The sequence below is a fragment of the Neopsephotus bourkii genome, unplaced genomic scaffold (assembly GCF_033783945.1).
Source record: "Neopsephotus bourkii isolate Nb327-2 ecotype Australia unplaced genomic scaffold, CSIRO-AGI_Nbou_v1 NB_1820, whole genome shotgun sequence".
Classification (NCBI taxonomy): Eukaryota; Metazoa; Chordata; class Aves; order Psittaciformes; family Psittacidae; genus Neopsephotus; species Neopsephotus bourkii.
The window spans coordinates 522,143-549,456 of NW_026902293.1; the positions used below are offsets into that span (position 1 = coordinate 522,143).

The following is a 27,314-nucleotide window of genomic DNA, read 5'->3' on the forward strand; positions in this document are numbered from 1 at the left end:
CATAAATGGGTTTAGAATAGTGTGAAAAAGTTGTTAAACTTACTTTATTTTTGTTTCCAAAACTTATATGTTTCTCCTCCCTTGTGTGCTGAACTGTGCACTAAAGCTGTGTCTTTGAAAGGTAGTTCCCATGATATGACATCCAGTGCCTTTGACTGCCTAGAGATAAGCACCTGCGTTTGTGTCCCCTCTTTACGTCACACCTCCCTATTCAAACCTTCTCAATATGATTCACATTTGCACATCAACAGCCTCATGCGCATACACAGATTTTTTTCGGCTCTGGGCCCAAAACTTTCACTTTAATTTTCATCACATGATTGCTGTGGCATATGTCCTTCCAAACCTCCCATATATCAGTCATCATGCAAATGAGATGGAATATCACTCCTCTGCAGCAGATGGCCAGGGATGATAACAATGGCTCAACAGAGGAGATTCAATGTCCCTGACTTTATCGCCACGGCAACAACAACCTAAAATATATGTAATGGAAGTGGTGCTTATTAATTTTGCAGGCTCGAGTGTTCTGATTTTGTGAGTGAATGGGCTGAGTTAAAAAGGGGGCTGTGTCCTCCTGCCTCTAGAAGACTATCTATAAAAGCCAGGGACCTGGAAATTATTTTCAGTGACTAAGAAGGCAACAGCCTAGCAATTATTTGAGTAATTAGGTGTAATTCCTCCCTGTAGGCCTTGTACCCTCCTGTGCTTGTTTCACAGAAGCTCGTGAATTAGACAGGCGCAGATACTGAAAAGAAAAGTGCCTCAAGATATAGCAGGAGAGCTTGCAGGAACTAAGCTTCAGTGATATGACACTTGGCCTCCACCAGGCTTGGTAAACACAAGCCCCAAGCCATAAGTAAATAGAGGCCCCACTCTACAAACACAGACCAATTAAAATTACAAAGGCAGCCACACTTCTGGGTGGGGCTGGGGGAAGCTTTATTCTGCCATAGTCTCACTGTGAGTTGCACACATAATGGTCTCTTAGTTCAGAGCACCAAGTACTGTATTTTCACTGCTGTCACTATCAAACCCAAGCACAAGGTTTTCTTCAGGCTGTGAATCTCTCCCTAGGGATTTATCATGTGCCTTTAAGGAAGTGTTTCAAAGTGAATTTTCTGTATGTCCTCACACAGATTAACAGGAAGGTGTGGTGATCACCATTTTACCTCTGAGCAAACAGAATACCCACAGCCTCTCTTCACCCTGTCCATGCCACAACCTCTATATCCTTTCATGTTTTGAGCATGTCAGTGACCATTTAATTCCTCATAAACAAAGTTCAGCTGTGAACTGGATGTTTACCTGTGAAAATATACATACATAAACTGTCTTTTGTTCTTTTCCCCGGAGGAGACCTTAGGAAAAGCAAGATTCCTTTGTCTCCCTCTGCAGCACAGGGAAGGATGGCTAAGTAAAACTGGCAAATTATTGTCAAAAGTTATCAATTTTTACAAAGATAAAACTTTCATCTAAAAAAGCAGGCACGTTTCTGCTGTGCATCAATATTAAAACTTCCAGAACTATTACTTATTTACTATATGCCTGTACAGCACTCAGCACTCTCACCTTCTGACCTAGTGACAGGTGTTACCAGAATATGAATGTTCAGTGCTGAATGGTCTTTCCCTTTCCACTGTGAAAATAAAATCTGAATATGAAAATAATGTATGGCTGGTTTAAGCCAGTTAAATCCAGAGGTGTTTCTTTTCCATCTTCAGTATTGCCAACTACTTATTAGCTACTAACAGAAGTATTTAAAATACATACAGGCGTAAAGTAGAGCTTATTGTGTGGAGTTTGCAATTAGATTTTCCAAAAAAGAATGTTACTAATAAGCTTTATTTTCCTGTTTTGGAAATCTCAGCTAAAATGAAAACCTGGACCTTTTCATTTATTTTTTTTCTTTTATTGTTGTTGTGTTTGTCAGTGTGTGCATGTGTGTGTAATAGGATTCTAATATTGTGTATGTCCATTTTCTCTACTTCTGTACAGATCATAACCTGTCCTGCTAATCTGGGAATAGCTCATGAATGTGGCTGTTGGTGAGCTCAAGAGGTAAGTGTGGTCCAAGCCTATGCAAAGCTCTGAAGCTCTTTGTAGTGGATCTGTAGTTGGACAGAAAGCTAATACACAGAGTGCTATAGGAATGATGTTCTCCTGACAGCTTGTGTTATTTATGGGACTGGCCACTGTCTTCTGAACCAGATGGAGCTTTTTTCCTAGGTTGTTTATGTGTGTGTGTGTGTGTGTGGTGTGTGTGTGATCTGCTGTGCATGGCCCTAATTGATCACAGAGTGAGATTGGCATTTAGGTCACTGTCTTCATATTTTCCAGTGTTAAGTATAGTCCTGGGTTGTGAACTGTCTCATTTAACTTAAAGGTACAGCTCTTTTAGCAAAGCTAATCAGATCCTCTCACATCATGAGAAGACCATGGGATGGGATGAGTAAAATGCGTAGATAAAGTTTATCTTTTCCTCTCTGATTTTTATCTCTATGGTTGTGGTGCTATGCACATTAAAAACTGCTTGCTGAAAATAGGATTCAGAAGGTATTTTTACATTCTACTGGAACACATAAGTAGGAAAAAAATCTTTGTCATTAAATCAGTCTTAAGTAAGTTCATATTTATTACAACTTTTTTTTTTTTTTTTCATTTTTTACAACCTGGTAAGTAATGACACACTGGCAAAGACTGGATTGTTTGCATTGAGAATCTATTTAAAAAACAAAATATGTACTTAGTATGCAAGCTCTCAAAAGTTAGAAAACCTAAGCTGCAACTGCTATCCTATTTTGACCCTCTAAAAAATAGGACATTAGAGTTTACAAGAAAATTATAAAGAAAGTGTTAAATTACTCCTCAGACTGCTCTGTTTGGAAAAAAAATATATATATGTATTAGGAGGGTGATGACTTGTTGCAGAAACACAAAAGAAATAAATGTGCATTGCAATACGTAGCAGCTACCATTAAAGCTTGTAGTGGTAAGAAATTGCACAGGTTTAATATGAATGCTTAGGTCCAAGTATTTATAGTCTTTTATTGATAAATAAAATGCTCTTCACAGAGTATAAACAAAATTTTAAATTCATGGTTGTAATACACCAGATAAGCCACAGAAAAGGCTGACAGAGAAAGTTTTCTTGTAGACTGTACAGCTTTATTTGGCTGCTGTTCTGGTTTAGAGGAAACTTTAAAAATGTCACAAAACTATAAATTAGTGCTTTGAAAATGGTATCAAATAGTAATAAAGTTTGCAATGTTTTCACCTGAATTTACCTTATCTTCACAGTCAGGAAGAAGAAGCTGCTACACGAAAAAAAAAAAAAAGTTTTCATTCCTTTGCAGAAATAGATGTATTTCCTGTATTCCTGCATCTTGCCAAATGATATTCTAAATCTATTTTAAAAAGACAAAATTTGTTTGTGATGCTACCTCCTAAATAAAAATAGAGATGCCTAAGAGATCTCATTAGATGAAAAATAAACAGTTAATTATAAAGAAACTTCAACATAGCAGATCTATTTCTACCTCTATGAACAGCTATTACTTCAGCAGAATCCTAACTGAACAATCTGGAAATCCAGAAGTATCAAAGGAATCAAAGAGATTACAGGAGACTTATTGGATAACAAGCAATATGGGAGACGAAGTTTGATTCTTTACAAAGAGGTAAGGGAATGAAATATTCTCTGCTAGTGCCAGTAAATTGATTGCACATGTCGGCATCATCAAATACCAAGTGCAGAGTCATTATAGACAAAAGCATTGCTGAAGTTGCCAAACCCATGTAGCACCTGGTTGAATAAAAATAATAAATCAGCCTGGAGTGAGTTATGTTAGCAAGCTTGTGCTGAGGAAAACTGCCAGATACATACATAGCAGAAAAACTACAAACCATTAAGCATTCAACTTTGAAATGACATTTCTAAAACATACTAAGCATGTTTGTACAACATACTACTTCAAAAGTATCAATTTAGAGGGATAAACAGGATGAAGAAGAGCAGATACATGACCTAATATTAATAAAGGAATGATTATCCAAATAAAATTATATATATTGGCTTATGGGAATATGAAGGTTTTCAGCATGTTGTCTAGGAAATACTTTATTCACTGAAATAACAGAAAGATTTCTCCCTCTAGCCACATTCTTCTTACCCTAGAGAAAGCCAGCAAATTTTGGAGTAATTCTTATCTGCCAATAGGTTCTACCTCAGAAAGCTGGAAACAGACATTTCAGGTGAGTTTTCTCAAAGCCTTCTAGTGCAGGAATGCTCCCAAGTCTCTTGGCCTTCCTACAAAAGTACTCAAGGGACTATGGACACTCCTCCATTTAAAGGCTGTTAAAAAGTCATCTATAAAGGGTGTTGTTGGGATTACACTTCACTGAAAGGGATATCAGAATATTGTTGTTTTGAGTTACATTTTTATGAAATTCAGGCTGATCTAAAACTGAGAAATGAAAATATTTTTCTCTTCACAGTCTTATTTATTTTAATATATAGCCTTAATAAGTAACTGAAAGTGGTTATTGAATAAGCACTGAAAGTTAGGTGTAGGTGATGTCAAATATGGATTAAGCCTTTAAAAAAAAATCCCATAATAAGGCTAACTGTTAAGACTAACAAATCTTCCCAGATCTTGTGGCTAATTAAAAAAAGCCCTCAAAAACATCTTTCTCCTAATCATTGTATTATTAAAGGCATAAATAAAAGACAGTAGTCATTTTGCTGTATCATGGATATTACCAGATTTTCATTTGCAATTTAGATAGCTGATCAGCCAGAAAATTCTTTTGAGTCACCATGTCAGATCATGTAATACTCTAGTAGTTTTCAAGTTATTACACACCTTGACTCAAAAATCAAAGTTACTGTTTCAGTGAACCTTACTTTAAAGAACTTTTAACTTCTCTAAAGTTATTTACCTGGTTGCTGCCAGTGTTATGAATTTGTGTCTGTACATGCCATTCCTATCTTTCATGCACCATCATGTATGTTGTTAGAGGTACGGGTGACACTTCTCATACCTCCAGCATAAGCCTCTGAAAACTTCAGCATGAGTTTTTGTATCATCAGACTAAATCTTGTTTGGGAAAATCATTCTTTCCAACAGAAATCCTTGGAAATCTTAACACTATTCTCATTTATCTCACTGTCCATGTAGTCCTGAGAAGTACAAAACTCAGCATGGTTGTATAAATACACTGAGCTGTTACAACTGTGTCTTTCCCTCAGTTCCCTTCGTATCTTTCCTTACATACAGCCTTTTCACTAAAGCTCACCTATGAGACTCCAAGTATGAGCATTCCAGGTTCTCTTCAGGAAACATCCCTTTGATTTGAGCTTGTCTGCAGGCAAGCTCCTGCCTTTGTTTCTGTTGCTCAAATACCACTGTTTTCCAGTTAAATCAGCCTGAGAAATCAACAGGTAAACACTCATCTGCTGAACACCTGCCTTACAGCCAAAATTCTTGTCCTCAGATCTCCCTAGGCTTCCAGTTGTGGCTCTTGAGAGTTTTGTGGGTTTTTTTTTACTCTAATAGAAAAGTCTTAGAAAAGTGTGTAGGCAACCTCTTCTGCTACTCTCTCAATAGCACACACAAAACTCCAACAGCTACTGACAGCAACATCTTACATGATCCCTGACAGCTGCTTCCTTCAAGGAAATCCTGCACAACATTTTCTGTTCTCTGCTTGTATGCAGCACACACTTACTATCCAAAGAAAAGCCTAATAATATTTTAGAAACAGTGATCTTAGTGTTCTTGGGTTTTCATAGTTCTAAAAAGAAAAGCAAAATTCAAATGGGTCTGAACATTAATTACCATGATGAAACCAGCCAGTTAAAAAAAATAATTTTTTAAAATATCTTGTATGGATATAAAGAGAAAAAATACTGACATCTTTTTCTTTCTTTTACTCTCAAGTATTTTGTCACAGGATTAATACTTTTTCTTCTGCACCTAGTTTTTTAGAATTCACTTTAGAGAGATATTGTACTTTAAAAAGTTCTAATTTGTTCAGAAGAACCATCTTCCTAGTACAGATTTTTCTGTTAAATTTTAAAAACTTGTCAAGATTCATTGTTTGTTAAAATCTACAAACTTATAGTGTAATTTTTAATGATATTGCAATAGTCTTGCTAAACTTGAATAACTTTATTATAGTATATTCAAAAGGTCAAATTATATCATAAGACACACAATGATCTCACACAGACATCTTAAATATTACATGAAAACTACCCAAAGTTAGATTAATCTGTGTATGCAATGCTCTTTGCATATGATCACAAATGGATCACAATGCATCTTGTCAGCATTTAAAAATACCGCATTAATACACTAAATAGTTACAATAATTAATATTATAACACAGTGTACAGCATACTTTGGACTGTCCAAACCCTTATAAATGGGTATATGTGATATAAGCTCTGGTTTCAAGTATCTCTACATAAATGTGTATTTTACGTGAACACAAATATATGCAACTTTTTGCACATAACATAATTAAGGCTTAAGGGAAGAAAAACCTTTTATTTTCCAACACTGAAGAGATCATTTGAATAGACTAGAAATAGCCCTATAAACCTTTTCTAAACATGGGTAAGTGTAGGAGAGACATAAGGTGGTTTTTTCCCCCCTTTTTTTTCTCCATGAATCAATGAGATCTGCAAGAATGCAGGTCATGAAGAATTTTAAATGTTTAGATCCAAAATGGGATAACAACTGTCTGAGAAAAGAGGGAAGTATGTTTCCATGGACTATGCTTGCTTTCTTTTCTTGCACAGTTTGTTGAGCAGCCTACATGGCCAGAGGCTATTCTGGAACTAATCCTAGGAAATGAGCCAAGCATGATAAATAAGGCTGAATGTTGGGAGTGGCTAGTGTTCACCACAGTGTCATTAGGCAATCTCTAGACTGAAGGCAGTAGCCCTCACTAATTATGTATATGTTTTCTTCTAGCCTTTCTAAAAGCAATATTTTAGTTTAATACTCAGTCATTCCCCCGTACTGAAAATTTCAACAAAGAATATTTTGGAGACTTCCAGAAGCTAGCACTTCCTCAAAAAGTCCAGGTAGATCAACATGTGCTTTATACTTCACTTTGAGGTAGATGTTAAACTATCAGATGTGAGTTGTTTTTGAAAATGTTGATCAGATCATCTGATCCTACATCCATAACAGTCATCAGCAAAATATTCTTACTGTCATTAATAATAGAAAAAAATAGACCTATCCCTACCAATAGAGAAAAGGCAATGGGACTGTTTTGAGAAATTATTTGTAAATAATTTCAACTAATAAGGGAAGCTATGGCAGCAAAAAAAAAAAAAAAAAATTGCATCAGGTTGATTTTTAGTAGTGACTTGAACTTTGTAACAGTTAAGCAATTTTTCCTCAATTTCACACAAATAAAGTAAAAATAAAACCTAATCCTCCCACCTCACCAAATAAACAAAAAATCCTCATCTGTTCTTTTCTTTTGGAGAAAATATGGCAATTTGTATTCCAATTTTTCAAGCCAAAGTTACAGGGGGCTAAAACAGGGATTTATAATGGAAGCTGATTGCAACCCTAACTATAGAGGGGCTACTGCCTTTCCATAATAAAGAGCTTCACATTTCCAAGGAGGGGAGGAGAATACTGCTCTGCATGACTTCTTGTAATTTTGCTTTTTTAAATTAAGGTTGTGTCTTGGGAACTTTCTTAGTTCTTTTGAGCATGAAGTTTGGTATTTCACTTCATGCGGTTTTAATTTTGATATAGCAGACGGATATTTTGCAGCTGATACATTTTAGAAATGAGGAAAAATATGAAGCTTTGCACGTTGTCAAAGCTGTGATCCCAGTTTAGTTTGGTTTTTCCTTTTTCTTTTTGTATGGACCACATGAAAAGGCCATGAAGGTTAAAGGAGCAATTTCCACATATTTGGATTTAGTTTGCTTGCTTTGTATTGTCTCCTTGCTTAATGGTAGAATGATTTTTGGCTGTTTAAATTTCAGTCTGGAATGAGTGCTGGCTGTTTTTCCCTTTTCTGGACATAAAATGGGGGAGACCACAGAGACTGTCTCAGGAATGTAAACTGTGATCATAATAACCAGAGCCCAGGTATGAGATTATTAGCCTCAGTTTCTATTGTACAAAGGTTTAACTAGCATTAAATGTTTTTTAGTTGGCTGGTTGCTTAATCACCATTAAAAGCTGCTGAAAAATGACCAACAGCAACTAAGTGAATGAGATTATATAAGCATATATTCAGATTAGTTTTAAATAATTTAAAGTCAGATTTTTTTGGGGGGTTTCTTCTGTGTCTTCAAGAGAGTGCAAAAGAGATAAGATTTGATAAAATGGACATTCATTGAGCAAAGATTTAAGTGCATATATGTGGAGACATATGGCTTGGTCTCCAAAACTTTGATGTAGATTAAACTCCATTTTTATCTATTGCTCCATTGCTACTGATAGCTGCAAAAACCTATCAAGCTAGGATTTATGTTAGGTCTATTATTAGTGAACTTAACACTTTTAAATGCTTTCATTATACTGATAGGTCAGAGCATCCTTCCAAATTTAAGAACTTTGCATTATGGCGTTAAGAGCCTAGGATACTTACAAGCACACCTACTGAGTATAAAGGCTTTCAACATTTTCGGGACAGTAGACAAAAACTTCACTTGTACAGAGGAGGCATATTTTTTCTTATTGATTTAAAACTCTTTGGGGCAGAACTATAATGTAGCAGTGAATATTGCTAAAAGACTAATGCATTTTAATTATTTTCTGCAGTATTAAAATCTTAAGCAAGGGACTATAGAGGAAATTTGTTTAAAAATGTGATTATCACACACATACATACTAATTGAAACTATGGACTAAAGAGATGTATCTGAAGATAAAATTTATATTTTACTTCTAAAAATATCTCCTGACATTACTTCCTAAACCTATAATACCTGTAGTTTTTACCATGTATTCATGAGTATTGCCTTTCTTGCTGAGTTTATCCTTTCCAAATATTACTGAAAAAAAAAATGTTGTTCAAAAGTATTGTTCAGAAAACAGAAGTGACATTTCACACTGAAAAAGGGTGCTGTTACATCACTAGCAAAGAAAACTGGAATCATGCTTTCTTGCACACCCAGAAAGAATGTTTTCTTTCTGGTTTAGGCATTCAAAATGAAAGAAAAAAAAAGGTCTCAGGTCTTGAAGAAGCAATAAAACATTTTTTTCCTGTTCAAATCAAATGTCTGAAAGAATGTTTGCTAGTCATAAAATATTAAACCACACAAGGACCCCATTATACTTTGTTTTATAAATCAGTTCTATATGCAGAATGTTTCAACACTTTTTATAATTATCTAAAGCATAATTTTATGTAACAAATGTGAAAATGATGTCTGATGATGTATGTACCACATTGACTTCCCATTTCCATATAAAACCAGTGTGACCTACATTATGAGGGTAAAAATTCAGGTCCCTTAACTAAAAAATAAATATGGTTTTCTCTTAAAAAAATACACAAAATAGGTAATTGAAGAAATATCCATCCAGATGATATTATGTAAATGTGAAGGTAGCATATCTTGTGGGTTGTCCAAAAATAGCAAATTTAGTATAAGATTCATTCTAGTTGAAAATCTACAATTTTGTAGTTCAACCTTGCATTAAAAAAATAAGTGCAAATGCAGTTCTTTGAATCCAGATTTATTACTCATTTATTTAAATGGTGGTAAGCTTTAGAGACTTATATCACTACAATTTGCATTTATCTGTACTTATCTAGTTTCTGCAAGAGTTGGCTAAAGTAGGATTTAAGCTCTGTAGACCTCTAACTCCGTAGAGTCCACTGATATTAAAGTAAAATTGAGTAAGGCCAGAAAAAACTACCAGACTGTGAATGGATCAACTGATACATTTAATTCTGCATACTAGGTGCCGTTGCCTTAAAACCAAAATAAAATCAGAAATGCAGCAGTAATGGAGTAAAAATGAAGCATTTGATTGTTTTCTTAATTAACTTACTAGAGATACTACTAATTTTATGAGGTTTTAAAGCATCCATTTGCATTAATTTCCATGCTGCTGTATTCAGAAAGTCAGTTAAGGACAGAAGTTCTGGTGGGGTAAACACTGTCAAACACAGAACAAGAACCAAAAAGCCAGTAAGTTTCAGTATAAAGTCATCTTCAAATAAACCCATGATCATAGTTAAGTCCATTAAAGCCACAAAATGCACATTTAGGCTTTTAATGTCTTATCGCTTAATTACTTAGTTATGTTGAAATTATTCTGTTCTTTGTCTTGGAGGCTTAAACTTTCTATAAATAAACTGTACATTCAGGAGTTCAAACACACCTCAGTTACACAATCCACTAGACCTTCTGTCACTAAGAAAGGCCTGTCACTGGGACTTTAACACATTTCAGTGTGGTTGACAGCATTCCTAGGAAAAAAGTTTCATTCATTGTCAAGTATTGACAAGGAACGTCACACCACTACCTCTTAACAACTAGTTTGAGTGTTATAACCAGGCCAAAATTTTGTTCCTAAAGAATAATAAGGACAAAGTAGTCCTCTTCTATTAAAAGAACAAGATAATTAGGATTTAAGGGACAGTACCAACATCTGAAAAATTGGCATTTTTTTTTCAAAAGTCAGCTGATAACCACTGCTTGCTGAAGAGAACAGGTTTAATATGCTATCTGTGAAACTAAGGATTTAGCAGTTATTCACATTTAAGTTCCCGGCATAGGGCTAGCTGACCTTACACACTATTTAAATGGCAATGCTAAGACCTAGTGCAGAACTGTTACCTAACAAGCTCAGAATTTATTTTCTTTCATTAGCTTTAGACCTTAAACATAATATGACATTCTTTTCTGTGGCTTAAAAGTATATAAGCATCTGTTAGCAGAAGCTCTCTATTTCACATAACAAGAGAATTCTGTTTGTAATGTGTCACCAGCTGCTCAGTCAAAATGGGTTCTATTAGAACTAATTTAATTTTACATAAGTTGATCTATTTGCATTCTGAGTCTCCAGTTAAACGACTAGGTACTGTTTTGTAGACTGATCCCGCTTCAAGCTTCAGTGTGTGGACAATGCTTAATCAGTGTGTACATCAGGATATAAACATAATCAGCAAGTGCACTAATTAAGCCAGGAAAATTTTGCAACGTGTATACACTGTATGGATTAACAAGGCAATTCATTAGAAATCTTAATTATGGAATATTATATTTTCCGTACATTTTATTTTATGATGCTTCAGATGTGTTTTCTCTAAATACAGAAGCCATCTACACTTCTCAAAGTAGACAGTGAAATCCTTTTAACTCAGGCACATCTGTGTAGCCTCTAGTCTGGAAGCCTCTACGGAAAACATGCTTTGTTATCTCCAGCCAGATAACCTGATATGCTCTCTTAAACAAGAGGTTGCTAATCAAATGTTAAAATGCAGATGACTGAAAAATAAATACAAAATAAAATATATAAATAAAAATGTAATTTGATTACTTGGAGCCTGTCATCATCCTTAAAATGAGGGGTTTTCTTGCGTTTATTTCTGAAAAGTCAACAAATAAACACCTAGGGTGTGAGACACAGCACTCAGGTTTTAATGAAAAAAGCTTCTATTGAACTCAGCATGCTTCAAGCTTTTAGTATAAACTAGATGGAAAACTCCAGCCTGAAGTAGAGATGTCAATTAATTCTGAACGTGGATGGTGGTAAATATATGGGCTCTTCTTCTCTGGCAAACTATCTTGCTTAGTTGACTCCCTGCCTAACAGAAGATCACATTCTACTGTACAGCTTCATGTAAACTTCTTGCTGAAGGGGTTCTGCATGTTAAATAAAGGAGGCTGGTTTCATTGGAAGAACAAAGAATCAACCAAGCAGTTTCTGTCAGCATAAGTGGACTTTACACAAAACACTTTATTTGTCAGACAGATGTATTATCATGTAATTGGCTTTTTTCTGAAGTTCTGTACCTATGGAAGAGGACTCAAAGTCTGCATGTGTTTCCTCTGTGTAGCTGAGAAATACATTATTTCAGAACTGTGCATTAGTAAACTTGTTGTATTACTTCTAAGCCTTGCACATGCAGCTTTCATTTAACAGAGAAAACTACCATGATTTTAAATAATGGTGAAGTGGTTCCTGCAACGCCTTCTGAAGAGAGACTGGCACCATTTCCAACAGTAAAGGGACATTTAACTATGCTAACAAAATAAGAAATACTTCACAGGATAAAAAGCTTATGTAAATCTGCTCATCCCTCATGCACTCCACATCCAGATAGTCCAAGAACATCCCTTGGAGCACTTGTAGATTTGACTCATTCCAATATGTGAACAGGGGGAAAAAGGAAGACCTGAAAGTCCCCTACCACATTCTTTGTAAACTTTTGGTTACCATACATCGGAAGGAGGTTTCTGCATAGGCAGAAAAACATGGACCGTTTCCTCTCAAATTGACATGAGGTATCCTTTTTGCAATTCTGTTAACTTGTTCTTTGTTCCATTTCCATCCCTATCTGAAAAACTCTTGTTGGAGGTGCACATATATTTTCAGCTCAGATGCAATCCGCATAAACCATCAGTAGATTCGCTGTTAGGAAATAGTCTAGCCATCACAAGAATGGGTGAAATGATGTTGTGAATCTCTGATGCTACCATAAACAAGACAAGTTCTTGGAAAATAGGTGGGGCCAAAGTCCAGTGTTAATCTAGTTTGGGTCCAATGTAAAGGATGAAGTTGGAATAGTAGCAATGGGCACTCTTACATGTTTTCCTTTACCATGGTACAGAACAAATTCTGTTCTGGTTTATACTGTGCTTTGGATGCAAAACATTAATTTGAACTGCCAGGGCTGTCTGCCCCTTGATATCTGTTAGATTAAGTGGAATAAGTCAGTTGAAATTGAGCATTACATTAAGATGAGTAAAGTTTATGGGCTTTAAATGTAAACTTAAAAAATGTTGTCAAACCAGAGTTACACTCTGGTTTGTTGATAGCAGAAATGCCAAGTAGTGCCCATATTAGGATGGTCCCTTGGCATCTGCATGAGTCATAAACGTGTCTTTTGGCCACTGCTTCATTTATTGCTCATTATATTTGCTGTGGGCTGGTAAAGGCAGATATAAATAGAAAAATGCTTACGTAATATGACGGACAGATTTGTTTAAACATTTTCAATAGCCTAGCCAAAATCAGACAAAGTAGTTACTATTGGCATCTGCAAATTCCCATCCCATAAAGGATTATTCATGTATATTTAGGCCATGATTACCATTTTATTTGTGGCAACGGGCATGACCAAAAAAAATTAAATAAATAAACAGAGAAAACCAGGGGCTAATATATTCAGTGAAAGCACTTAGTAGATATATGAAATATTCATGTAAGGGACACAGGGCTTAACAGCACAATAAAAAATGAATTCTCAAAACATAGGCCAGATCACTTAAATGAGATGGAAAAGGATATGTGACAGCACCAAACCCTTGTCCAGAGCTGTGGCCTAAAGGCAATGAAATAAGTGAATTGACGATCTGGGCAAAGCTTTTGTTGTTGAGAGCAATAATTCACATATTCTTTGTATGAACATGACAAGAGAAAATTACTTTTGCATCCAGTTCTTCATTCTGTACTAAATAGGCCTATGATACAGCTCAAGTTTCTTAAAAGGACACTGGTCATCATCATAGTCCAACAGTATAGAAAATGAAAGATTGAGGTTCTGAAAGTTCCCTAATCCTGCAGCAATACTTCTTTTCACATCACAGATTGTACTTATTGCTTTCTTGAGACCATTAAATTATGATATTGCCTGGCTTTTAAATAGAGTTAAAAAATAAACTGAGAAGCCATTTTATAAAGTTCACTTGAAGTATAAATTAATTTGCATTAGTTTATCAGTTACAAAGTATACTTGCCTTTGAGCAATGACTTTGTCACATCATCAAGTCATGGAAAATTCAATCTGTCATAGGCTGAAGGGCCAAACTATAATAACTTCATTACAGCATCATAAAGGGAGATACAAGAAATTATATTGACGGTAAATTATTTCTCTCGAATCTCTACAATTAGAGGACTTTTCTAGTAATATAGATTTAGAAGAACAAAATCTTATGTCTTTGCCAATTTAAAAAAGTGTAGAGGTCGTACTAAGCAAGTGTAGGCAAAAACTGTTATTCTATTTCACTGTATGCTATAAAGTATGAGATTATCACAGACTTGTGTCAGGGACCCCTTTTCTATTCAACAGTATCTTAGGTCTGAGCTACCAACAATGGTGATAAACAGCAGTTACTTGTATCAAAAGAATAGGAATTGCCAAACTATCAAATTTTACAAGAGTTTTAAGAAATGGTTGCTAACATAAGCCTTCATAGAGCCCAAAGATTTTGTTCAAAACTGTGGTATTGCTAACTAGATTTCTGTATGTCCTGGGTTCAGCAGTAGAAGTCATTTTTCTCCTTCTTAGTAGTTGGTGCACTGCTGTGGTTTTGACTTTCAGCCTGGGAACAACGTTAATAACACTGATGTTTTTAGTTGCTGCTCAGTAATGTTTAGTCTGACCTAGGACTTTCTGAGTCTCATGCTCTGCTAGGAAGGAGGTGAAGCCGGAAGGAAGCAGAGACAGGACACCTGACCCAAACTAACCAAAGAGGTATTCCATACCACAGAACATCATGCCCACTGTGTAAACTGGGGGCAGTTACCCAGGAGGGCTGGATCACTGCTCTGGTCAGGCTGGGTATCAGTGGGTGGTGAGCAGTTGGATTTTTTTCCCTTGTTATTTCCCTTATCATTATTATTATTGGTGGTAGCAAGCAGTGGTTTGTGTTATACCTTAGTTACTGGACTGCTCTTATCTCAACCGTGGGAGTTACATTCGTTTGATTCTCCTCCCCATCTCTCCCGGAGCTAGGAGGAGGGAGGGGGGTGAGTGAGCAAGTAAGCTGCAAGGCTGACTGGGCTTAAACCATCACAGTTCTTTTTGGAGCCCAACGTGGGGCCAAAACCAGTGTATAATAATCATATATATATATGAAATTGCTATACAATAAGTATTATCCTGAACCAAGTAGCTAGGGGATAGTTCTATTGTAGTAAAATAACACAAATATGCAGAAATAGCTATCAGTGAAATTGTGAGTGGAAAAAATGTGAAACTTGTTCAAATCAGGCACACCTTGCCTAGGTCTGTGCGTGAACTTAATATAAATAGTTAATCAACGAATTTTACAAATCCACCAGCTTAACTATCTCACTCACTAAAACATTCTGTAACTACCATATTTGTACATATGAACAAATATTTGGAGTGAGATGCAGGATTTCCAGATTCCAGGTGCTGACATTTAAAGATATGGTCCTAAGTGTCATATACTACCCTTGATTGGTGCTCACAAATCAAAATGACTTCAGATAGAATTCTACACACAGATTGAGGGTAAAATGTGGCTGTAATAAAATGAACATTAATTGGAGAACAACAGTGTTGTTCTCACCAGACGGTAATGATAGATTCACTATAAATCTTTTCCATCCGTCAAGTGCACCGCAACTTTCTTGTGCCTATACTAATATTATTTCATATTTACAGCAGTGGGTTTTGAACACCATGTCAGACTGAAAACAAAATATACCAAATAAAAATAGAGGTGGGAAAATCCAGGAAACTGACTTGAAAAAACAAAACAGAGACTAACTTGCATAGGAAGCTGCTTTTAGGCTAAACAAAAAAATCCAACTAGCTACATCAACATCACTAAGATACAAATGTTGAGTGCCTATTTATTGAAATGATTGCCTACAGCTCTTTATATTGGAAAAAAAGAGTATATGTTAAACCACTGGCAGAATCATGGGTCAGAGGAAACGGTCAGACCTCCAAACCAACAGTGGACAAGTGAGGGCTGCAGTAGCTCACCCACCGGCCTCCTCAGTCTGAGCTTATCATAGTGTTGAACTGAAGATGAAACACGGTGTGAATGTACAAAAGATTTTACTTTTACCAAAGCACATTCATGGCATAGGTAAATGTACTGAGGCAAATAATGAAAAACAGTATTTTAATATCCATTGCTTCATTTTCTGATAATAACTGAATTTAACTTAATAATATTATTTGATCATTTAAAGAGCTGGTTGAATGATGAAAATAATTACTCATGAGGATTTTAGTATCAATTGATGGAAAAATGTGAATAGATCACATAATTAAACATTATTTGACTATCTATACAACTAATTGAAAAATGGAAACATTTATTCACCAATAATAGATTCATCTGTCTACAGAAGAAAGGAAACAAACAATTTGTAAATCAGACCTGCATTAAAAGGATCTGATGAATATCTGTAATATTGTCCAAAATTTTTGCTATTGTTTCAAAGAATATGAAAGCTTACTGGAATAATATTGTCATTAACAATGACAGAACCTCAAAAGGGAAATAATTTGGCTAGGACACACTCATATCATTAATCCACTGTATATTTAACTTGATGAATGGGATGACATTTCAAAGCACAGAAGAAAGAATCCCATATTTTAGGTAGAGGATCAAGAACTAGATGACTTGGTTTTTACTTGTAATCTTATAACCAATTATTTTCATAGTGTTTTCACCTCCCTACCTAGAAATTACCTATTTTTGAGCTAATTACATTCACCTTAGGAAAAACTATGAGCTTTATTCATAGTCTGGTGAATAACTGAGTACCCTTGAACTACTTTTGAGTTAGCGCAACTATAGTAACATGGATATAATTAGAATCATAGAATCAATACTTAGGGTTGGAAAGGACCTTAAGATCCTATAGATCCAATCCCCCTGCCATAGGCTGGGACATCTCACACTAAACCATGCCACCCAAGGCTCTGTCCAACCTGGTTTGAACACCCCCAGGGATGGAGCATTCACAACTTCCCTGGGCAGCCCATTCCAGTGCCTCACCACCCTTACAGTAAGGAACTTCCTTCTTATATCCAATCTAAACTTCCCCTCTTTAAGTTTTATCCCATTACCCTCTGTCCTATCACTACAGTCCCTAATGATGAGTCCCTCTCCACATCCTTGTAGGCCCCCTTCAGATAGTGGAAGGCTGCTATGAGGTCTACATGCAGCCTTCTCCAGGATGAACAGCCCCAACTTTCTCAGCCTATCTTCATATGGGAGGTGCTCTGGTCCCCTGATCATCCTTGTGGTCCTCCTCTTGACTTGCTCTAACAGTTCCATGTCCTTTTCATGTTTTGGACACCAGAACTGCACACAGTACTCCAGATGAGGTCTCATGAGAGCAGAGTAGAGGGGCAGGATCACTTCCTTCGACCTGGTGGTCACACTCCTTTTGATGCAGCCCAGGATGCGGTTGGCTTTCTGGGCTGCAAGCGCACACTGAAGCCAGCTCATGTTCATTTTCTCATCGACCAGACCCCCAAGTCCTTCTCCGCAGGGCTGCTCTGAATCATAGAATCATAGAACAGTTACGGTTAGAAAGGACCTTAAGATCATCAAGTTCCAACCCCTCTGCCATGGGCAGGGACACCTCGCTCTAAACCATATTACCCAAGGCCTCATCCAACCTGGACTTGAACACTGCCAGGGATGAAGCATTCACAACCTCCCTGGACAACCCATTCCAGTGCCTCACCACCCTTACAGGAAAGAATTTCTTCCTTATATGCAATCTTAACTTCCCCTGTTTAAGTTTTAACCCATTACCCCTTGTCCTGTCACTACAATCCCTAATGAAGAGTCCATCCCCAGCATCCCTATAGGCCCCCTTCAGATACTGGAAGGCTGCTATGAGGTCTCCATGCGCCTTCTCTTCTCCAGGCTGAACAGCCCCAACTTTCTCAGCCTGTCTTCATATGGGAGGTGCTCCAGTCCCCTTGTCATTCTCGTGGCCCTCCTCTGGACTTGTTCCAAGAGATCCATGTCATTTTTATGTTGAGGACACCAGAACTGTACACAATACTCCAGGTAAGGTCTCACGAGAACAGAATAAAGGGGCAGGTTCACCTCCTTCGACCTGCTGGTCACGCTCCTTTTGATGCAGCCCAGGATATGGTTGGCTTTCTGGGCTGCAAGCACACACTGAAGCCGGCTCATGTTCATTTTCTCATCAACCAGCACCCCCAAGTCCTTCTCCACAGGGCTGCTCTGAATCTCTTCTCTGCCCAGCATGTAGCTGTGCCTGAGATTGCTCCGACCCAGGTGTAGGACCTTGCACTTGGCATGGTTACACTTCATGAGGTTGGCATCAGCCCACCTCACAAGCCTGTCAAGGTCCCTCTGGATGGCATTCCTTCCCTCTAGCGTATCAACTGAACCACACAGCTTGGTGTCATCGGCAAACTTGCTGTGGGTGCACTCAATCCCACTGTCCATGTCAGCGACAGAGATGTTGAACAAGACCGGTTCCAACACCGATCCCTGAGGGACACCACTCATTACTGGTCTCCAGCTGGACATTGAGCCATTGACCACAACTCTTTGTGCACAGCCATCCAGTTCGTTATCTACCGAGTGGTCCATCTAACTGATGTCTCTGCAATTTAGAGACAAGGATGTCTTGTGGGACAGTGTCGAACACTTTGCACAAATCCAGGTAGATGACATCAACTGCTCTACCCCTGTCCATCAGTTCTGTAGCCCCATCATAGAAGGCCACCAAATTGGTCAGGCAGGATTGCCCCTTAGTGAAGCCATGCTGGCTGTCATCAAGCACCTTGTTGTTTTTCATGTGCCTTAGCATGCCTTCCAGGAGAATCTGCTCCAAGATTTTGCCAGGCACAGAGGTGAGACTGACTGGTCTGTAGTTCCCTGGGTCATCCATTTTCCCCTTCTTTAAAATGGGGGTTATATTTCCCTTTTTCCAGTCATCAGGAACTTCACCTGATGCCATGATTTTTCAAATACTATGCACAGTGGCTTAGCAACTTCATTTGTCAGCTCCTTCGAGACCCTCAAATGGATTTCTTCAGGTCCCATGTATTTGTGCTTGTTCAGATTTTTAAGATGGTCTTGAACCAGTTCCTCTCCTACAGTGGGCCTAGGGTCTTCATTCTCACAGTCCCTGCATCTGCCTTCCAAGACTTGGGTGCTGTGGTCAGAACCATTGCCAGGGAAGACCGAAGCAAAGAAGTCATTCAGAACCTCAGCCTTCTCTAAATCCAGAGCAGCCAGTTCTCCTGATATCTTCTGGAGGGGGCCTATGTTGTCCCTAGTCTGTCTTTTATTAGCTACACACCTATAGAATCCCTTCCTGTTATCCTTAACATCCCTAGCTAAGTTTAATTCTAACTGGGCCTTAGCTTTCCTAACCTGGTACCTAGCTTCCCAGACAACGTCCCTTTATTCTTCCCAGGCTGTCTGTCCTTGCTTCCACCTTTTTATAAGCCTCTTCCTTCAAATATTCCTCCACAGATCCTGAGGCTCAGAGGAATAGAACACTAGAAAGAAACAATATTCCTACGAGGTATCTCACTTCAGCTCCCCAAGGGTCCCTGTGAGAAGAGCTTTCACCAGTGAGTGAAATCAGTGACTAAATGTATACACCTTTAGCTATTGTTGATGCTACTTGACACTTTACAAAAAATAATCAGCCTGAAGCACATGAAACCAAAGCGGTTGGAAGGACAAATGTAAAGCCATGAAAACCATCCTCAGCTGGTGTTTTATGCACACTTCAGGTTCACTTAGCCAATGCAGGAACCAAGGTGATGAAGCAGTAGAGAATAAATCCCTTCCTTCTGGAATGTCAGCTTATTGAAAATTCCATGCTCCCAATGTCCTTTCTTATGAGTACACACCAGTCTTTGGAAGACGCAGTATGCTTTCATTATTAATGTTATCTGTAGAGGCTTGGAAAGTGGTGAACAACTTTACTACTTAAATAAAAAAAGGCTTTCCAGGGCACAGTACTGGGTCATTTTTGTAAAGGATTCCTGCCTGATTCTCTTCAGCAACCTCAGTTCTACTGTTCATGCTCTTGGCTCCTAAGAAAAAAACAGACTTAAAATGGTGCAAGCTATTACTCAGCAGAATGAGGCTACCGGAACTACAGCAGGGAACCAGAATGAAAAAAAAGAACAATATTGTTGTAAAATAATAAAAATAAGAGAAATTATTTCTCAGGTCTTGAGAAAAAGTCCAATTTTATTTTCATAAGGTCAGATGTCTCTTTATTTTAATCTGAAGAGAAAACTAAAACTACACAAACAAGATTGTAAGTATAGCTCTTTTCCAAAAGCAAAGGCTAACACAACCAAAAACTCAAACGCTAATTTCTGATTATTCTGAATTCAGTTGCAGCTGTGTTATTTTTTATTAAGGCACAATACCAAATGTCAACAAGAAAAATCAGCTTGAATTTAATGTTTTAACCATTTTTGTTCTGACAGAAATGGAATCTTCCCCCACACCTTTCCCGTTCAGATGGAATTCATGCAAAACTGGCCACTTTAGTGGAGTATTTTGACTTTGACAGAACAGAACATTCTCTGAGCAGCAATATTGGTCAGCCCTTAACTATATAGCTGCATATAAATAAATGACTTGAACTAGCTTGCAAAGCCAAAACCTGAATTTTAATATAGCCCTGTACTTTTTTTCTGTACCTTCCTCTTCAGAGTACAGTATAATAAAGTACAGGTGATGAATATTTATCCAATCCTGATTACACTTGGGTTGCATTAGTGTACTTTAGATTAAAGCTCTGTTGTTTCTACTGCTGATTCTCATGCATGGTAATTTTTTACTTTCTAGATCTTTTGATTTGCACATAAAACTGTACTTATTATAATGTCTGCCTTATTAACCCTCTTTTCTGTTCTACATTCTGTTCATGATGGTATTGTATTTATGTGGTGGGTTATTATATTTAAAAACTTCCTTATTTACTGTAAATGCAGAAATTACTATTATTAGCCATGCATTCAGTACAAAACTTAGCTATTTAGACTGAAAGTAGGCTCTATATTCTGCTCAAAATATTCCACTACAAAGAACCTGGACACATTTATTTTTATTTTTCAGTTAAGAGAGATGAAGCTGTTGCTATTGTGCAGTAAAAAATGGTGGTGCCTCCACAAACAGTCCAGGATCCTACAAGATACTGGCAACTAGAAACCTGACAGTGCACCTTTAGATGCCAAAAATGCAGCTTCCGGAAGGAATGACCTAGCTGTCATCCATACCCTCCAAGATATTGTTTCCTTAACTGGTTCTCTAAGAGTCCATCTGACTTGTGGGCTTGGTTTATAAGATATCCGTGAGAGGGAAATTACCAGGTTACTTACAGGTGGGAATGAGTAAGTGAGAGCCATGAATTACACAGTTAGGTAGCTGCTGGATCAGGTAAGAACTCATGAGCTGCTGTTACAGGGAAGGACAAGAGTAAGCTCTTTTAAGTCCCATTGTAGCATGTTTGCTTACGATTGTCTCTTGACAGTATGAGCATCATAAACCCTCTATGTTTTCTCCCACCTTTGGGTTGTTTGATTGTTGTTGGTTGGTTGTTTTTTTTTCACACACTAGATAGAGGAACAAGCATCTCTGCTACAGATTGTAACCTATTGATCTGAACACAACTTTGCCATTCACACATCTAAACCCAGAAAAAGAGGAGACTCATCCATATCTACCAGTTCAGCACTCAAGGAAACATTTCTCCTAGCCCCAAACAGCAACTAGTGCAATGGCAAGAAAGTAAGCATGAAGCTCACTGCAAACCGGATAAGAACAGAGCAGAGTAAGAATGTTGTCGCCACCTAAGTACACCATAGATAAACTATTTTCCATCCTTTTCAAACAAGCTGCCAAGAAGGTTGTGGCGTTTTGTTGTATCACCAAAATCCTAGGGGTTAAAAAAAAAAAAAAAACAACAGAAGAAGCAATGGAGAAAAAAAAAAAAAAAGATGAAGTAGTTTTGGTAGACTGCCATTGTAAGTACACATTTTCTTATAGTTGTGCATCTGCCAGCATAAGTTCCTTCAAACCAAAACTACAGGATCAATGAAAGAATGTAACAATGTTAAAAATTGGTCTCTGAAAATGTAAATGTTTGAGAAGTGAAATGGTGTATGAAATAGGAAGAAAGGATTGAAAGGAGAAGCTAGATAGGTCTTATTCAATATTCATTATTTAGAATTCTATATTAATAGTACTTATTTGTCTTTTTCTGAGAACATCTGATTATGTCAGTCAGTGTGCACAAACAAAAATACATGCAAATTTCTTGATCTAAGGAGCTAAGAGATAGTTAAAGCAGAAGAAAGAAAAAAAATGTGCAAAGAAAGCTATGCAGTAGGTTAAAGGCATACAGCAACAGTAGTACAGACACCTAAATAAAACATAGGTAGAACCTATGCAAGCTGTTTTGACCTAGGTATTTGCAGAAGGCAATCACTTTCTCAGTTACATTTCTTGATTTGACAGACTAGAGAAAAAGAGAGCAAATACCCCCATACCAAGGGATGTATTTCTGAAGAGTGGGTTTCAGCATTCCCTCAAGAGGATTACCACCTCACTGCAGCAGAGCAACTTCAGAGCACAAGTCCACTTGGATACTCATATTGTCTTAAAACAACAGAAATTGCAAAGGGACACAAGAGCAGCTTTTAAAAAACCTGGGAGACCTTAAACATCTTCAGAGACCAACCCAAGTAGCCAATTATCACCTCACAAGAGAATTTGTTTCATAAGAAAAAATACAGAGTAACCAGCTTGATGATGTCATTTAGCTACAAAGAACTTAAGAAACTCATCACAAATGAAATATTAATGAGGCATCCTAGAGAACTCAAACAGTGTGCACTACCAGAAATTAAATTGTTAAATATTTTGGCTAACTGCCATTTCAGTGATCATTAGTCTGAAATATTTGGCTAGTAAATTCAGTATCTTTAATTTTAATCAGATTTGAGTGTTTGCAAATGATGCAGCTGTTGCTATAAAGATAATTAAATAACCAAATAGCCAACAGCTTTAATTTTGGTTTGGGTGTTGTTTTGGGGTTTGGTTTGTTTGTTGTTTTGGGGGTTTTTTTTGAGATTTGAAGATTAGAGTTATCTGCAAACTCCTCAGGTCCCACTGCTCTTGGTATTGCAAAATGAACAATTCCATAATCTATGTGAAATATGTTTGTTGTCTTAGTCCAGTTCCAAAGTATGACAGACCCCACAGATCTCACCATCATAACAGGCATCTTTGTTTTCAATCTCAGCAGAAAACAAAAAAAAAAACCACAGAGATGTAATTATGCACCTCTGCTCCTTACAATTGACCCCACTATGTGAAAAGCAAGCTGATGGCTTGGATCAGGAAGAAGGAATTCACAGTTCTCACTATCTGTTCTGACTTGTTTTGTTTGTTAGCAGTGGACAGCACATCTGACTTTCAAGGTGTCGTCATCCCTCTACACCAAACTGGGGAACTGCAAAAACTTATTTTTCTTATTTTGATTATGGTGAATGTACTGAGTCACATACTGCAAAGCAATATATATTTGAAGGAAATCAACTGACTCCAGTAGGGTTAACTCAGATTTGTCTTAGCATAATAATTCTGACCTCTGGGTCTACAGGTTCTATCGTTGGCGCTGATCTTGGCGCTGATCTTTGGTTTGGGAGTCAAATTTATGCTTAGTCTTTAATATCAGAAGCAGCAAAATGTTTATCAGAAAATAATGCAAAATATCTCTCCTCAACTTTGTAGCATGTTGCTTTTATTATACTTAAATATAATATCTTGAAATAAGAGTCCATAATGGACTGTAACTTACAGGTACTACCTTGAGGGATATTCTTTCAGGGAGACCCCCAGGAAGCATCAAATCCTATGGAAAGCATGAGATGCCTATGCAATCGTGGGTACTGCTTCTGCTTTCCAAGTATAGCTGACTTGTTTGCACATGTATGACTTCAATAGGTATTCAGGATCAGCCCACAGTATGGTAACCCCAAAAAGGTCAAATTCTCAAAAATTCTTTAGTGCGTCTGTAAAGCAACACAAAGTACAGTGTGATATATTCCAGGGAATATAGAAATAACCTGACTCAGTGATGAAATTTTGATTCAAGCAAAACAGAAGGATTTTATGCACCTTCAAAGAATCTCTCATACAGAGTCTCTCACTGACACTGACATGAAAGTCAAACACATGTCCTAGATGTCACCAGGGTAGACACTTTTTTTGTGTGCTTGTGTGTTGCATTTGTATGCTAATCACATAAGAAACAAAAATAGGCTTAGATTGGAAATCAAAGATTGGTTGTATACAGGTAATAGAGTGCTCGAATGCTTTATTTGAAGATAGAAGGCTCTTGAACCAGGCTTTATTATTGGACTAAGACTATCTATCCTTTTTGACACTTTTTAAATTAAGTTCTTCCTCTAATTTATGTTTTTGTCAGCTTTCCTCCTTTACCTGGCTTGAAACGGATTTTTTTTCTCTCAAAGTAATAAACTACTTCGGAGAGGAGAGAAAAAAAAATTTAATGACCCTAGGAATTCAGATTAACAAAATTGATCATTTGTGTACAGCTGCAGAATTATGAAATCTTTTGAAGTACAGAGAGTCTGTAGCATTTCACCAGCAATACACTGCTTCTGCACATTACTACAAATTTCTAGTTAGCACTCCCTACATTCTCAATTCTTGGCATCCTTAAGCAGGACCCATATCCTTTTGGTGCAAAATTAGGTCAAACTTAAACCAAAGGGATAATGTTGAGGTCAAAACCATGAATGTACTCTTTTTTTACATGCTGTGATGGATAAACCCCAGCAGCCCTCATACCAAAGCAGCAAACAAAAGCCTCCGTGAGCCTGGATTTGCACTACCAGTCATGTTCAACACTTTACTCACTGTTCATTCTGCCTCCTTATTACTGCTAATCCAACCTGCTTTTGAGCATGCTTTGCATCTCGTCTGACTTCAGGAGATACAGGGAGCTAGCTCAGACAAACAGAGCAGGGTAGCAGCTGCAGCCTGATCAGTGGTGGCAGCCAGATAATCTACTGTGATGTCTTGTTGGAGAAAATCTGGGACAATGTAATTTCCCCAGTTTGACATGAAACCCTTGTCAGAGTAACATGAGGCTATACGTAGTACACCCAGCCTTCGGATGCTTTAAGCAATATTTGTTTCTCTATTACAAGAATTAAGATTGTACATACTTGCCCATAAGGCAACTTTAAATTTTCAATAGCTTATGCATTAAATATATGAATACAGATTGAAAATATGAGCTATCTATTCAAGAGGAAAATGATAGCAGGTCACATTTTTTCCCCTATTTTCTTTCTCTCTTTCCCTGTCTCCAATGTGATCTTAATTCTTCCTATCACTGGGTCATGCTGCAGGCATTTTTTGAGGCTCCTTTAAAAGTAAATAAAGGCAAAAGGATTCTTTAAAAAGGAGTTACTGATGTGAGAAGTGATCTTGCTTTCCTCCATTAAATAGGGTCACATTCACAAAATTGTGCAAACATCCACTTCTCGTACTTATAGTTCAAAATAACATCTTATGTTAGCATATCTTACATGATTGCTGATTTACAATGAGAAAAAGAATTACAGACATTAAGACTTCTGAGTTCTTACAAAACAAAGATTCATTAAGGCAATTTTGCTCAGAGAAACATCCAATAATAACTTTAATGGAAATGCTGTTTCCAACCATGTTCCTCTGTGGACATTCTCTTTCCACACTAGTACGTATTTTCTATATAGAAAATAAGCATACCCAACAGAATTTAAAACAGTAATGAGAAAGGATCCTAACTTGCCTTCAGAACCTCAGTGTGTTTTTTTAACTTTAAATAAAGTTTCTATGCTGGCTGAAAATCACATACCCTCCCTAGATTTTTCAGACATCCCTTCAAACACTGATAGCTGTACACCGGTTTTGTATTCCTTTTCATCAGTTCTGGTCTTCAGAATATAGGTAAATGTAAAACAATTCTTCATTTATATTCTTCATAAAAAATATAAATGTCCTGTATGATTTATGATCATAAATTATATTTACATCCCAGATTATTCCTAAAAGTTTCTTTGTGAGTAAATACCTTAAAATAGTTCCAGTTCTGGTATTCTTTTACTTTCTAATATTGGAACAACACTATCTGACTCTGGTATGGAGTAAAAGCAACCTTGTGTCACATGTGTCCAAATTTTCTTCCTGTAAAAACAGGATGACATCCTTGTCTCTAAATTAGAGAGACATCAGTTTGATAGGGGGAACAGTGGACTGGCTGGATGGCCCCACGCAAAGAGTTGTAGTCAATGGCTGAATGTCCAGCTGGAGACCAGTAACGAGTGGTGTCCCTCAGGGGTCGGTATTGGAACCGGTCTTGTTCAACATCTTTGTCAGTGACATGGACAGTGGGATTGAGTGCGCCCTCAGCAAGTTTGCCAGTGACACCAAGCTGTGTGGTTCAGTTGATACGCTGGAGGGAAGGAATGCCATCCAGAGGGACCTTGACATGCTTGTGAGGTGGGCTGATGCCAACCTTATGAAGTTTAACCATGACAAGTGCAAGGTCCTACACCTGGGTCAGAGCAATCCCAGGCACAGCTACATGCTGGGCAGAGAAGAGATTCAGAGCAGGCCTGAATCTTGTGTGCAGTTCTGGTGTCCTCAACATCAAAAGGACATGGAACTGTTGGAACAAATCCAGAGAAGGGTCACGAGGATGATCAAGGGACCAGAGCACCTCCCATATGAAGATAGGCTGAGAAAGTTGGGTCTGTTTAGCCTGGAGAAGGCTGCATGGAGACCTCATAGCAGCCTTCCAGTATCTGAAGGGGGCCTACAGGGATGCTGGAGAGGGGCTCTTCATTAGGGACTGTAGTGACAGGACAAGGAGTAATGGGTTCAAAGTTAAACAAGGGAAGTTTAAACTGGATATAAGGAAGAAATTCTTTCCTGCTAGGGTGGTGAGGCACTGGAATGGGTTGCCCAGGGAGGTTGTGAATGCTCCATCTCTGGAGGTGTTCAAAGCCAGGTTGAACAGAGCCTTGGGTGACATGGTTTACTGTGGGGTGTCCCTACCCATGGCAGGGGGGTTGGAACTAGATGATCTTAAAGTCCTTTCCAATCTTAACTATTCTATGATTCTATGCTGTGGATGGATGTTAAAGCTGAAGCCCACTGTAATTTCAGTTTGAACCTGACAGTTCATAAGCACTGCTGGGTCTGGTTATATGGTAGTAGCCTAAATTCACCATTTTTATTTCTCTGTCTGTACTCCCATAAAAAC

The 27,314-nt window shown here is 37.5% G+C and overlaps 1 protein-coding gene across 2 annotated transcripts in view; it reads right to left on the minus strand.

The window, feature by feature from the left end:
* ST18 (ST18 C2H2C-type zinc finger transcription factor) overlaps positions 1-27,314 on the minus strand; it is a 170,516-nt gene that overhangs the window by 99,243 nt on the left and 43,959 nt on the right. Inside the window, exon 1 of one of the 2 annotated variants that reach the window (XM_061343076.1) lies at positions 44-236. The exons of the other annotated variant lie outside the window; for it this stretch is intronic. The gene's annotated coding sequence lies outside the window, so the exon portion shown is untranslated. Of the gene's footprint in view, positions 1-43; positions 237-27,314 lie in introns of those variants that run through there. 2 annotated transcript variants of the gene reach the window in all.